This window comes from Herpailurus yagouaroundi, unplaced genomic scaffold (genome assembly GCF_014898765.1).
Source record: "Herpailurus yagouaroundi ecotype Mexico unplaced genomic scaffold, PumYag 196, whole genome shotgun sequence".
NCBI lineage: Eukaryota > Metazoa > Chordata > Mammalia > Carnivora > Felidae > Herpailurus > Herpailurus yagouaroundi.
The window spans coordinates 10,669,770-10,685,111 of record NW_024412427.1 but is presented as its reverse complement, the minus strand read 5'-3'; positions in this window follow the sequence as shown (position 1 = coordinate 10,685,111).

Genomic DNA, 15,342 nt, shown 5'->3' with positions numbered 1-15,342 from the left:
CAATGTAGACAGATTTCAGGTGATTTTTACTTCATTAATATTTTTCATAATTTTTTACGTAAGCCATATATCATTTTTTAAAGTTTTGGAAATTCCAGCTGGTTAATATTCAGTGTAATACTAGTTTTAGGTGTACAATACAGTGAATCAACAGTTCCACACATCACCCTGTGCTCATCACAACAAGTGCACTCCTCAATCCCCATCACTTGTTTCACCCATCCCCCACTCCTCCCCTTTGGTAACCAACAATTTCATATAACTAAGAGTTTGTTTTTTGGGGCTCCTGGGTGGCTCAGTCAGTTAAGTATCCAACTCTTGATTTCGGCTCAGGTCATGATCTCACAGTTTGTGAGTTTGAGCCCCACCCACATCGAGCTTTCTGCTGTCAGCAAGGAGCCCGCTTTGGATCCTCTGTCCAAACCAGAGAGAGAAAGGGTCTCTCTCTGCCCCTCCCTGCTCATTTTTTCTCTCTCTCTCTTTCAAAATAAATAAAGAAAACCTGAAAAATGTCTCTTACTTCTTCCCTTTGCTTGTTTTGTTTCTTAAATTCCACATATGAGTAAAATCATATGGTATTTGTCTTTGTCTTACTCTAATTTCACTTCACGTGATACTCTCTAGCTCCATCCACGTCATTGCAAATGGCAAGATTCTGTTCCTTATGATGGCTGAGTAATATTCCACTGTGTGTAGATACCACATCTTCTTTACCAGCCATGTATGATTTTTACACTCAGGAAAAACAAAAGATATTTTAATTAGAAATTTTTTAAAAAAGAAAAGAAAAGGCGTTTCCAGGGATACAAGCTGGCATTGATGAGCTCCCCAGGCAGCAGCCAGTCTTCCTTGAGCAATCACAGCCCCAGGATTCCACCCAGTGTTCTTCCTGAGGTAAATGGTGGAATATATTCTCATCCTGTCAGGATGAGCGAGGATACATGATCCTGACAAATTTCACAGTTCAAATGACCCTTCAGGTTTCCCTTGGCACTCATCATGCTGGGGACAAGTCTTTCCATGTAAGCTTTGATTCAAAAGTCATTTTCCATTCCTAAATTTGTACCTTGCTAAGCCCAGCCTCGCTCAGACACTCCCCAAAGCTGGCTATTCATGGAGTCCAAGATGATCACATCAAATTCAGCCTTTAAGGTCACCATGTGTCTAGGAAATAAGGAGATACGTTTTCAGAAATCTCTGGGTAAAGGCATTCTTTCTACTTCATTTCTGCTCTGCAGGCCTTTTCCATTGAAACCAGATGTGTGTCTCTCACCACCAGAGAGCGTAGTACCCCTTTCCTAAGAAACCAGTTGATGTCAATTGGGGTTAGCGTTAGAAAAAATGAAGCTCCTAAACTGACTAATTTCCCCCCCCCACAATAATCCCAAATGGTTTAACCAAACATGCTGATGTTACTCAGAGAATATTACTTCTTGTAAGTGAGTTACCAAATTCATCTCAGTTGGCCAGATAGATTTTCTGGGGAAACTTTTAAAAATCATATTTTTAATCATAGAGAAGTAATTTTAATCAAAGCAACTGGCACAGCTAGAGTCAGACAATAGAAACAGCTGTCCCGTGTAGTCATGCACTGTCCTGTGGTGGTATTTCAAATATATGTTTTTTCGTATTCCATTTCTTTTTTTTCCCTATTACATTTCTAAAGTACCATCTCTCAGTGATTTGTTTCAAAAATGTTCATAAAGGGGCACCTGGGTGGCTTGGTTAGTTAAGCGTCTGACTTCAGCTCAGATTATGATTTCGTGGTCCGTGAGTTTGAGCCCTGCATTGGGCTTTGTGGTGACAGCTCAGCCTAGAGCCTGCTTCAGATTCTGTGTCTCCCTCTCTCTCTCTCTCAAAAATAAACATAAAAAAAAATTGTTTTTATGTTTGTTGAGTACCACCTTAAGTGCCAGGCACTGCTGTAGGTACTAGGGATATAGTACTAAATAAAAGAAACAAAAGTCTCTCTACTCTCATGGAGCTTATACTACTGTGTAAGACCCACCCTTTTTTTGAGCACTTAACATTGGCCAAGTATTTTATTTGCACTGCCTTATTTTTCTGCAGCTTTTTAGGGGAAAACTCTCAAATCTACAGAAAATTAAAAGAGTAATACTATGAACATTCACATACCCTTTGCTTAGACTCACCAATTGTTAACATTGTGTTTTATTGTATCTATTCTTTCTCTCTTTTCCTCCCTACTGATCTGCATATATATATATATATGCTAATATATATGTATGCTAATTATATATATATACATATATATATATATATATATATTAGCATACATCTCCCAAGAACAAGGACATGCTCCTAATAACTATGGTACCATCACACCCAAGAAATTTAATGTTGATATAATGTTACCCTATATTCCATACCCTATATTCCATATTCAAACCCTATATTCCATATTGCCCCCAGAATGTCCCTTATAGTCTTCCCCCCGCCATCCAGGATTCAATCAAGGATCATGCATTTTGTTTTCATTTTTGCTTTTTTTAATTTTAAGAGTTTATTTTTAAGTAATCTCTACACCCACTGTGGGGCTCAAACCCACAGCCCTGAGATCAAGAGTTGCATGTTCAACCAACTGAACCAGCCAGGTGCACCAAGGATCATGCGTTTTGAATGTCATGACTCTTTAGTGTCTTTTAATCTAGAAAAGTCCCTCATCTTTTCTGTCTTTCATGGCATTGACAATTTTATTATTTTTAATATAATTTATTGTCAAATTGGTTTCTATACAACACCCAGTGCTCATCCCAACAAGTGCCCTCCTCAATGCCCATCACCCATCTCCCCCACCCCCATTCAACCCTCAATTTGTTCTCTGTATTTAAGAGTCTCTTATGGTTTGCCTCCCTCCTTCTCTGTTTGTAACTTTTCCCCCCTTCCCTTCCCCCATGGTCTTCTGTCAAGTTTCTCAAGATCCACATATGAGTGAAAACATACGGTATCTGTCTTTCTCTGACTGACTTATTTCACTTAGCATAATACCCTCCAGTTCCCTCCATGTTGCTGCAAATGGCAGGATTTCATTCCTTCTCATTGCCAAGTAGTATTCCATTGTGTATATAAACCACATCTTCTTTACCGATTCATCAGTTGATGGACATTTAGGCTCTTTCCATAATTTGGCTGTTGTTGAAAGTGCTGCTATAAACACTGAGGTCCATGTGCCCCTATGCATCAGCACTCCTGTATCTCTTGGGTAAATTCCTAGCAGTGTATATCCCTTGGGTCATATGGTAGCTCTATTTTTAATTTTTTGAGGAACCTCCACACTGTTTTCCAGAGCAGGTATACCAGTTTGCATTCCCACCAACAGCGCAGGAGGGTTCCTGTTTCTCCACATCCTTGCCAGAATCTATAGTTTCCTGATTTGTTCATTTTAGCCACCCTGACCAGTGTGAGGTGGTATCTCAGTGTGGCTTTGATTTGTATTTCCCTGATGATGACATTGAGCATTGTTTCATGTGTCTGTTGGCCATCTGGATGTCTTCTTTGGAAAAGTGTCTATTCATGTCTTCTGCCCATTTCTTCACTGGATTATTTGTTTTTTGGGTATAGAGTTTGGTGAGTTCTTTATAGATTTTGGATACTAGCCCTTTATCCTATATGTCATTTGCAAATATCTTTTCCCATTCTGGCACTGATAATTTTTAGGAGTCCAACTTTGCTCAATGTTCTATCACCTGGATCTTCTTGACTATTTTCTCATGAATGGATTAGGGCTCAACTTTTTAGCAAGAATACTTCATAGATGATGACAGGTCTTTCCTATTTCTTCACCTCAGGAGAAAATAGCATAAATTTATCCCATTATCAATGATGCCAAGTTTAATCTCTTGGCTAATGTGGTGTCTACCAGATAGATGTCTTATTGGAAAGGTACATTTTCCCCTTTGTACTTAATAAGTAATCTGTGGCCTTCAAGACTGAGAATACGTTGTTCCCCAACTACCTTTCACTCAGTTTTTAGCATCCTTTGGTAATCCTTGCATGGATTACAATGCTGGTGGTTGCAAAATAGTGATTTTCTAATTTTATCATTTCTTCCCTTTTTATTAGAGTGTATTCTGAAAAAAGGAGCTCTTCCATTTTTTATCTGGGTTATCACTAAGGACTCACAGATTCTTTTTTTATGTAATGTGTTTTTTATTTTATGTAAAACATATGCCCCAATGCCCCAATGGATATAGAACATTTCTATCACTCCATTAAGTTTCCTCATGCTCCTTATTGGCCAACTCCTGCCCTCCAGGCAACCACTGTTCTGATTTTCATCATCATAGGTTAGTTGTGGCTGTTCTAGAACTTTATGCCCATAGAAACATACAGTATGTAGTCTTTGTGTTTAGCTTCTTTCACTCAGCATAATGTTTTTGAGATTCATACATATTGTTCTATGCATCAGTGGCCCAATCCTTTTTACTGCTGCAAATATTCCATTGTATGGATACACACAATTTGTTTATCCATTCTCCTGTTGATAGATGTTTGGGTTATTTCTAGTTTGGAGCTATTATAAATAAAGCTAATCTTATACGGGTTTATACAAGCTTGAACATTCTTATACAAGTTCTGGGGATATATGTTTTCATTTCTCTTTCATTATTCTTTTTAATGTTCACCTTGTCTCAAATTTGCCCAATGGTAGTCCTTTCAAGCCAGTTCCTGTGTCCTTTTGATATCTTCTGGGACCATCCTAATTTTAAATAGTCCCTGTGAGACTTGAACTTGTCCAGCTATGTAATCTGATCTGAGTTCATTAAATACAGTCACTCTAGACCTCTCTTTCAATCCCCACAGGTATAGATTTTTCCCTCATTTCCATAGCCAGTCACTCCTTAAACTGCAACAGTGGCTCTAGCCTTTTGGGGGCTTAGGACCTTTCCATGGTAGAAGCTTGAACCCTTTCTCCCCAAAAGATGTATTTATGTACCACACCCACACACACCAACACACACACACACACACACACACACACACACACACATTTTGTCACAGGATTCTTGAATTGGCCTTCACACTAGCTATCTCAAGTCTGTTTACTGAACACTTACTATGGATCAGAAATTATGCTAGAAATGCAAAGGGAAGAAAGAAAAAAATAACATTAAGAAAGACCTAGTATGTGTGCTCCAGATACTGTGTCAAAAGTTTGTCAACAAAAAAGGCATAAAATACGGGATTCATAAATGAACAAATTTTCATAGCAAATGAAATATATGCAATTATAAATAAGTACATGTGGTCACTAAATGTTATTTATTTACCAAATCTTTATTGCAAACTTACTACATGCAGGCACTGTCCTAGGAACTAGGGATCCATCTGTAAATAAGATAAACATGATTTGTACCTTGTAGGGCCCAGAGTTTCATGGAGAAAAACAGATAAATAAGCAACTACAATCCTGGCTCCAATTCACACAAGCATCATAACCTTGAACAAATTACAGTAGGACACCTTAGCTATGGGGGATATTTTCCAAGACCCCCCAGTGGATGCCTAAAGCCAGGATAGATACCTATACATATTATGTTGTTTTTCCTATACATACACACCTATGATAAAGCTTAGTTTATAAATTGGGCACGGTAAGAGATCAACAACAATAAGTAGTAATAAAATAGAACAATTGCAACAACATACTGTAATAAAAAATATTGTATTATGCTATACTCACCCTTCCTGTGAGAATGTGAGATGATAAAATGCCTATGTGATGAGATGAAATGAAGCACAGTCACATAGCATCAGGCCACTATCAACCTTTTGATGACATTCAGGAGATTGATCATCTACTTCATGATCACAGTTGACCACCAATAACTGAACCAGTGAAGAGTGAAACCAGGATAAAAGGAACTACCATACTTAACTTTCTATAGCTTCAATTTGCTTGTGTGCAAATGGAGAAAAGACCTCAATGGGTTGTTCTAAGTTGTGTATGAGATAAGAATACAAAGCACTTGGCACTTAGGTGGCTCAGTTGGTTAAGCACCTGACTTCACCTCAGGTCATGATCTCACGGTTTGTGAGTATGAGCCCCCCATCCTGCTCACTGCTGTCAGCACAGAGCCCGCTTCAGATTCTCTGTCCCCCTCTCTCTCTGCCCTTCCCTGCTTATGGACTCTCTCTCAAAAATAAATAAATTTTTAAAAAAAGAAAAAAAAGAAATATAAAGCACTTAACACAGGGCCTGGCACAAAATAAGCACTAAAAATTATTATTATTACATTATTTTTATCACATAAGTTTTCTGTCAAAGAATATGTAAATTTAAACAGCTCTGAACTGGCTCTACCCAATCCAGCTCTCCTCCTAAATATTCAACCTTAATCCCTCACAGCTCCTCCACAAGCCCTCCATGTTCCAGGCAGACTGGGATCCTCAGAGGCCCCCTGTCATGCTAAAGATAGGATTCTGCAAATCCCACATTTTCTTTAAGACTAAGTTCCTGCCCTTTTCAGAACTCTGGAAGCATTTCTTGTCAGACTCTCACAGCTTAACCCTTGCTCATGAACCTTTGTAGTATTGTTCTGTTATTAGTCCTGGTTGTTTCTTTCCTTCCTAGGTAGATTGCATCTGATGTAAGGATAAAGCAATCAGGTTACCACCCCCTCCCCAACATAAATATCATTCAAAACACATTCAAAGCCTAGTTTCCTTGAATTGTACAATTATTCCAATAAAGTTGCAAAGACTCGATCCCTTTTTGAAATATTTCTTTGGAAAATAGCCCAAAAGAATGTCCTTCCAAAAGAGAGAAACACTAGGGCGCCTGAGTGGCCCCGTCAGCTAGGCCTCCAACTTCAGCTCAGGTCATGATTTCATGGTTTGTGAGTTCGAGCCCTGCATCGGGCTGTGTGCTGACAGCTCAGAGTCTGGACCCTGCTTTGGATTCCGTCTCCCTCTCTCTCTGCCCCTCCCCTGCTCACGCGCTGTCTCTTTCTCTTTCTCTCAAAAAATGAATAAACATTTAAATAAATAAACATTTAAAAATATGTACATATTAAAAAAGAAAGAAAGAAACACCTAAGTAAAATCTACTGTCTCAGCCTTTACAACAGTTCTTCAGAACCTCCTCACAGGTGACAAATTCTAACTTTTGGGTGGATTTGAGCCTTATAAACAACCCAAAATCCTTCTGAGTGGAGCTTGATGAATATGTGGATGATTAATACTGTTTTCTGGGTTTTTTTTAGCTTTTTATTTGGAATACTTTTAGGTTTAAAGAAGAGTTGCAAAGAGAGTACAGACAGTTCTCTTACACACTTCACCTGGCTTCCCCTAATATTAACATCTTATATAACCATCGTTTTTGTTTTGTTCTTTAAGTTGCAGTACATGAAAAGAAATTTCAGATTGATTGTTGCGCCGCAGTCCTAGAAAGCAATCAATCCAATTAGAACAGACCTTATGAAGAAAAAAAAAAAAAAGAATAGATTCCAGGGGCACCTGGGTGGCTCAGTCGGACTTCAGCTCAGGTCATGATCTCACAGTTCGTGGGTTCAGGCCTCACGTTGGGCTTTGTGCTGACAGCTCAGAGCCCGGAGCCTGCTTCAGATGCTGTGTCTCCCTCTCTCTCTGCCCCTCCCCTGCTCGCACTCTGTCTCTCTCTCTCTCAAAAATAAATAAATATCAAAAAAAAAAAAACTTAAAAAAAAGAATAGATTCCAACCAGGAATTAACATCAAAAGTAGTAAAAGGGAACATCATTTCAGATTCTTTACCATTAAGAAAGTGCAGAAGAGGATATAAATAATTTTATGTCTACACATTTGAAAATTTAGATGGAATTGATAAATTTCTAGAAGAAAAAGACACACCTAAAGAAATAATCGAAAATTAGAACAATCGTATATAACTATTAAAGAAATTGAATCTATAATGTTGAAACCATCTCACAAAAGAAAATTCCAGTTGCAAATGGCTGTGAAATCTACCAAACTTTTTTTAAAAATTTAAAGATTTCTTTTTTTTTTAATTTTCAAAATGTTTTCACTACTTATTTATTTTGAGAGAGAGAGTGCACACACACACACACCAGCGGGGGAATGGCAGAGAGAAACGGAGAGAGAGAATCTCAAGCAGGGTCCATGCCATCAGTGCAGGCCCAATGCGGTGCTCGATCCCATGAATCATGAGATCATGATCTGAGCCAAAATCAAGAGTCAGACACTTAACGGACTGAGCCACTCAGGTGCCCCCAAATCTACCAAATTTTTGAGGAAGACATGATACCAACAATACACAATTTCTTCCAAAGACTGGAAAAAGAGGTAACATTCTCCTACTGACATTGAGAGACAAACAGCACACAAATACTGACACAGGAGGTGAGATGCAATAAAAATCTCTAATTTTATTTCATTTAATTCAAACTGCTTTCATTAATAGTCTCATCAATTTGCTGCCATGATGTTGGGAACATCTAGTACCCTAATTCCTATATTTGAGTTTATATCTGAGTTACCTAGAAGGCTCTTTTTTTTTTTTTTTTTTTTGACCTGGAAGTCTTTTAAAAACACATATTATGCCTCCCACGCCCAGAGTTTCTGATTCAGAAGGTCTGGGGAAGGGCCCAAGAGTTTGCATTTGTAGCAAGTTCTCTGGCAAATGCTGCAGCTGCTTCTGCTCCAGGGACCACATTTGAGAACCATGGGGCCAGTGGCGTGTGTATTGAAACCTTGCTCGCCACAGTAGTAATGTCATTTGGAAAGCTTGGAAAGCCTTCAAATACTGGAACAACTTTCCCACGAGCACTCTACTGAATTTTCTAAGAACGTTTTAAAAAACTCAGTTAAATAAGGCCCACATTGTTACTCAAAAAACAACTTTGGAAAGATTTTCCAAATGAGATCACTTTTCAGCTAGAAAACTAGGGATTTCATTATTGTATTCTTTTAACGTGCTTTCGGCTTTCCTTTAAGACAACCAACTAACTAACTTTTACATGATAAACTTAATGGTGTGGTCAGCTCTAACTCTTGAACAAGTTGTTTTTGTTTTTCAAGGAATTGTCTATTTTTTTTCAGCTTCTTTTAGTAAAATTAACAACCTCCACTGTTTTTTTTTAATATGTACGTGAATTTCAGCAGAATCTCTTTGTTGTCCAAAGATTTACAACATATAAGAGTGTGCCAAGTAACACTGATTTTAGATGCTTCTAAACAATATTTTATTTATTTATTTATTTATTTATTTATTAATGTTTATTTATTTTTGAGAGAGAGACAGACAGAGCATGAGTGGGGAGGGGCAGAGAGAGAGAGGGAGACACAGAATCCAAAGCAGGCACCAGGCTCTGAGCTGTCAGCACAGAGCCCCAAGCCGGGCTTGAACCCACCACCCATGAGATCAAGACCTGAGCCAAAGTCAGAAGTTTAACCGACTGAGCCGCCCAGGCGCCTCAACTTGTAAACAATTTTTAAATAATTTCGTTACAGTTTCATTTTTGCAAGTTGATTTATAGTGACCAAAACTGCACTTTTCAATTTTGCAAATATTTTTCATCCAGTTTGTGTGAGGAGGTTAACTAAACATAACAAGACCCTCCTTAACATAGCCTTACCCAAAGTCATCTCAGGCACAACTAAGTGTTGGGCAAGTTTCAACTTGTCTTTCTCAAGTTTTTTTGGCTCACAAAATCCATACCACATCATAACAACATAATAAGCATTATTTCTAAAATTCTGCAACAGCACAGATTCAAGGAGAGATTATTTCTAAGACATATTTTTATCAATTGATTTACCATAAAAACTGTACACACCAAAATGCCTGCCAGAAGGATAATTTTTTTTTTTTCAGGAGCCCTTTGAGCAATTTTCTCCTTTGGCATGAATTACATAACCCAGTACAGTGATAATGAGGCTTTCTCATTGACAGTTACATCATGGCTCAGAAAATGTGCCCATCACATTGTATGTATTTTTTCTTTTTTTGAAGATATTGAAGGCACTGATTCAGTATGTCATGTTTCCCAGTATCTTTTAAAAAAAATATTTTTAATGTTTATTTTTTGAGAGAGAGATAGAGCAAGAGTGGGAGAGGGGGAGGAACAGAGAGAGAGGGAGACCCAGAATCTGAAGTACCCAAGTGAGTCCTTTTTTTTTTTTTTCTTTTGTTAAGTAGGCTTCACACCCAGTGTGGAGCCCATCAAGGGGATTAAACTCATGACCTTGAGATCAAGACTAACTGAGCCCCCTAGGCACCACCAACCCTCTCCCCACCCAAGTATCTTTTTTGATTTTGATGGCATTAAGCTTTCATTTTCAAGAATATTATTACAAGGGGTGCCTGGGTGGCTCAGTTGGTTGAGCATCCAACTTTGGCTCAGGTCATGATCTCCCGGTTTGTGGGTTCGAGCCCCCTGTTGGGCTCTGTGCTGACAGCTCAGAGCCTGGAGCCTGCTTCGGATTCTGTGTTTCCCCCTCTCTCTCTGACCTTCCCCTGCTCAGGCTCTGTCTCTCTCTTCCACAAAAATAAATAAACATTAAAAATCATTATGGGAATGCAAGCTGGTGCAGCCATTCTGGAAAACAGTATGGAGGTTCCTCAAAAAACTAAAAATAGAACTACCCTACAACCCAGCAATTGCACTACTAGGCATTTATCCACGGGACACAGTGTGCTGTTTCAAAGGGACACAGGCACCCCCATGTTTATAGCAGCACTATCGTCAATAGCCAAAGTATGGAAAGAGCCCAAATGTCCATCGATGGATGAATGGATAAAGAAGATGTGGTATATATATACAATGGAGTATTACTCAGCAATCAAACAGAATGAAATCTTGCCATTTGTAATTACACGGATGGAAGTGGAGGGTATTATGCTAAGTGAAATTAGTCAGTCAGAGAAAGACAAAAATCATGTGACTTCACTCAAATGAGGACTTTAAGAGACAAAACAGATGAACATAAGGGAAGGGAAACAAAAATAATATAAAAACAGGGAGGGGCCAAGACAAAAGAGACTCATAAATATGGAGAACAAACTGAGGGTTACTGGAGAGATTGTGGGATGGGGGGATGGGCTAAATGGGTAAGGGGCACTAAAGAATCTACTCCTGAAATCATTGTTGCATTATATGCTAATTTAGATGTAAATTTTTAAAAATAAAAAAATAAAATAAAATAAATAAAGTTGCTAAAATAGTAGATATTAAGTGTTCCCATTACAAGGAAAAATATTTGGAACTATAGGAGGTGATGAACATTAACTAAACTTATTATGGTAATAATTGCACAATATATACATATATCAAATCATTAATTGTAAGCCTTAAACTTATACAACGTTATAAGTCAATTACATATCAATAAAACTGAACAAAAATAAAAAAATCTTTAAAAAGAATATGATTACAAATAATACATTCGTATATGTCATTTTGTTGATCTGCACACTTGACAAAACCATATTTTTTAAAAGCGGTCTTACATTGACTCTTTTTATTTATTTATTTATTTATTTTTTATTTATATATGAAATTTATTGTCAAATTGGTTTCCATACAACACCCAGTGCTCATCCCAAAAGGTGCCCTCCTCAATACCCATCACCCACCCTTTCCTCCCTCCCACCCCCCATCAACCCTCAGTTTGTTCTCAGTTCTCAACAGTCTCTTATGCTTTGGCTCTCTCCCACTCTAACCTCTTTTTTTTTTTTTTTTTACTTCCCCTCCCCCATGGGTTCCTGTTAAGTTTCTCAGGATCCACACAAGAGTGAAACCATATGGTATCTGTCTTTCTCTGTATGGCTTATTTCACTTAGCATCACACTCTCCAGTTCCATCCACATTGCTACAAAAGGCCATATTTCATTTTTTCTCATTGCCACGTAGTATTCCATTGTGTATATAAACCACAATTTCTTTATCCATTCATCAGTTGATGGACTTTTCGGCTCTTTCCATAATTTGGCTATTGTTGAGAGTGCTGCTATGAACATTGGGGTACAAGTGCCCCTATGCATCAGTACTCCTGTGTCCCTTGGATAAATTCCTAGCAGTGCTATTGCTGGGTCATAGGGTAGGTCTATTTTTAATTTTCTGAGGAATCTCCACACTGCTTTCCAGAGCGGCTGCACCAATTTGCATTCCCACCAACAGTGCAAGAGGGTTCCCGTTTCTCCACATCCTCTCCAGCATCTAGAGTCTCCTGATTTGTTCATTTTGGCCACTCTGACTGGCGTGAGGTGATACCTGAGTGTGGTTTTGATTTGTATTTCCCTGATAAGGAGCGATGCTGAACATCTTTTCATGTGCCTGTTGGCCATCCGGATGTCTTCTTTAGAGAAGTGTCTATTCATGTTTTCTGCCCATTTCTTCACTGGGTTATTTGCTTTTCGGGTGTGGAGTTTGGTGAGCTCTTTATAGATTTTGGAGACTAGCCCTTTGTCCGATATGTCATTTGCAAATATCTTTTCCCATTCCGTTGGTTGCCTTTTAGTTTTGTTGGTTGTTTCCTTTGCTGTGCAGAAGATTTTTATCTTCATAAGGTCCCAGTGATTCACTTTTGCTTTTAATTCCCTTGCCTTTGGGGATGTGTCAAGTAAGAGATTGCTACGGCTGAGGTCAGAGAGGTCTTTTCCTGCTTTCTCCTCTAAGGTTTTGATGGTTTCCTGTCTCACATTCAGGTCCTTTATCCATTTTGAGTTTATTTTTGTGAATGGTGTGAGAAAGTGGTCTAGTTTCAACCTTCTGCATGTTGCTGTCCAGTTCTCCCAGCACCATTTGTTAAAGAGACTGTCTTTTTTCCATTGGATGTTCTTTCCTGCTTTGTCAAAGATGAGTTGGCCATACGTTTGTGGGTCTAGTTCTGGGGTTTCTATTCTATTCCATTGGTCTATGTGTCTGTTTTTGTGCCAATACCATGCTGTCTTGATGATGACAGCTTTGTAGTAGAGGCTAAAGTCTGGGATTGTGATGCCTCCTGCTTTGGTCTTCTTCTTCAAAATTACTTTGGCTATTCGGGGCCTTTTGTGGTTCCATATGAATTTTAGGATTGCTTGTTCTAGTTTCGAGAAGAATGCTGGTGCAATTTTGATTGGGATTGCATTGAATGTGTAGATACCTTTGGGTAGTATTGACATTTTGACAATATTTATTCTTCCAATCCATGAGCAGGGAATGTCTTTCCATTTCTTTAAATCTTCTTCAATTACCTTCATAAGCTTTCTATAGTTTTCAGCATACAGATCCTTTACATCTTTGGTTAGATTTATTCCTAGGTATTTTATGCTTCTTGGTGCAATTGTGAATGGGATCAGTTTCTTTATTTGTCTTTCTGTTGCTTCATTGTTAGTGTATAAGAATGCAACTGATTTCTGTACATTGATTTTGTATTCTGCAACTTTGCTGAATTCATGTATCAGTTCTAGCAGACTTTTGGTGGAGTCTATCGGATTTTCCATGTATAATATCATGTCATCTGCAAAAAGCGAAAGCTTGACTTCATCTTTGCCAATTTGGATGCCTTTGATTTCCTTTTGTTGTCTGATTGCTGATGCTAGAACTTCCAGCACTATGTTAAACAACAGCGGTGAGAGTGGGCATCCCTGTCGTGTTCCTGATCTCAGGGAAAAAGCTCTCAGTTTTTCCCCATTGAGGATGATGTTAGCTGTGGGCTTTTCATAAATGGCTTTTATGATCTTTAAGTATGTTCCTTCTATCCCGACTTTCTCAAGGGTTTTTATTAAGAAAGGGTGCTGGATTTTGTCAAAGGCCTTTTCTGCATCGATTGACAGGATCATATGGTTTTTCTCTTTTTTTTTGTTAATGTGATGTATCACGTTGATTGATTTGCGAATGTTGAACCAGCCCTGCATCCCAGGAATGAATCCCACTTGATCATGGTGAATAATTCTTTTTATATGCCGTTGAATTCGATTTGCTAGTATCTTATTGAGAATTTTTGCATCCATATTCATCAGGGATATTGGCCTGTAGTTCTCTTTTTTTACTGGGTCTCTGTCTGGTTTAGGAATCAAAGTAATACTGGCTTCATAGAATGAGTCTGGAAGTTTTCCTTCCCTTTCTATTTCTTGGAATAGCTTGAGAAGGATAGGTATTATCTCTGCTTTAAACGTCTGGTAGAACTCCCCTGGGAAGCCATCTGGTCCTGGACTCTTATTTGTTGGGAGATTTTTGATAACCGATTCAATTTCTTCGCTGGTTATGGGTCTGTTCAAGCTTTCTATTTCCTCCTGATTGAGTTTTGGAAGAGTGTGGGTGTTCAGGAATTTGTCCATTTCTTCCAGGTTGTCCAATTTGTTGGCATATAATTTTTCATAGTATTCTCTGATAATTGTTTGTATCTCTGAGGGATTGGTTGTAATAATTCCATTTTCATTCATGATTTTATCTATTTGGGTCATCTCCCTTTTCTTTTTGAGAAGCCTGGCTAGAGGTTTGTCAATTTTGTTTATTTTTTCAAAAAAACAACTCTTGGTTTCGTTGATCTGCTCTACAGTTTTTTTAGATTCTATATTGTTTATTTCTGCTCTGATCTTTATTATTTCTCTTCTTCTGCTGGGTTTAGGCTGCCTTTGCTGTTCTGCTTCTATTTCCTTTAGGTGTGCTGTTAATTTTGTATTTGGGATTTTTCTTGTTTCTTGAGATAGGCCTGGATTGCAATGTATTTTCCTCTCAGGACTGCCTTCGCTGCGTCCCAAAGCGTTTGGATTGTTGTATTTTCATTTTCATTTGTTTCCATATATTTTTTAATTTCTTCTCTAATTGCCTGGTTGACCCACTCATTCGTTAGTAGGGTGTTCTTTAACCTCCATGCTTTTGGAGGTTTTCCAGACTTTTTTCTGTGGTTGATTTCAAGCTTCATAGCATTGTGGTCTGAAAGTATGCATGGTATGATTTCAATTCTTGTAAACTTATGAAGGGCTGTTTTGTGACCCAGTATATGATCTATCTTGGAGAATGTTCCATGTGCACTCGAGAAGAAAGTATATTCTGTTGCTTTGGGATGCAGAGTTCTAAATATATCTGTCAAGTCCATCTGATCCAATGTCTCATTCAGGGCCCTTGTTTCTTTATTGACCGTGTGTCTAGATGATCTATCCATTTCTGTAAGTGGGGTGTTAAAGTCCCCTGCAATTACCACATTCTTATCAATAAGGTTGCTTATGTTTATGAGTAATTGTTTTATATATTTGGGCGCTCCGGTATTCGGCGCATAGACATTTATAATTGTTAGCTCTTCCTGATGGATAGACCCTGTCACTATTATATAATGTCCTTCTTCATCTCTTGTTTCAGCCTTTAATTTAAAGTCTAGTTTGTCTGATATAAGTATGGCT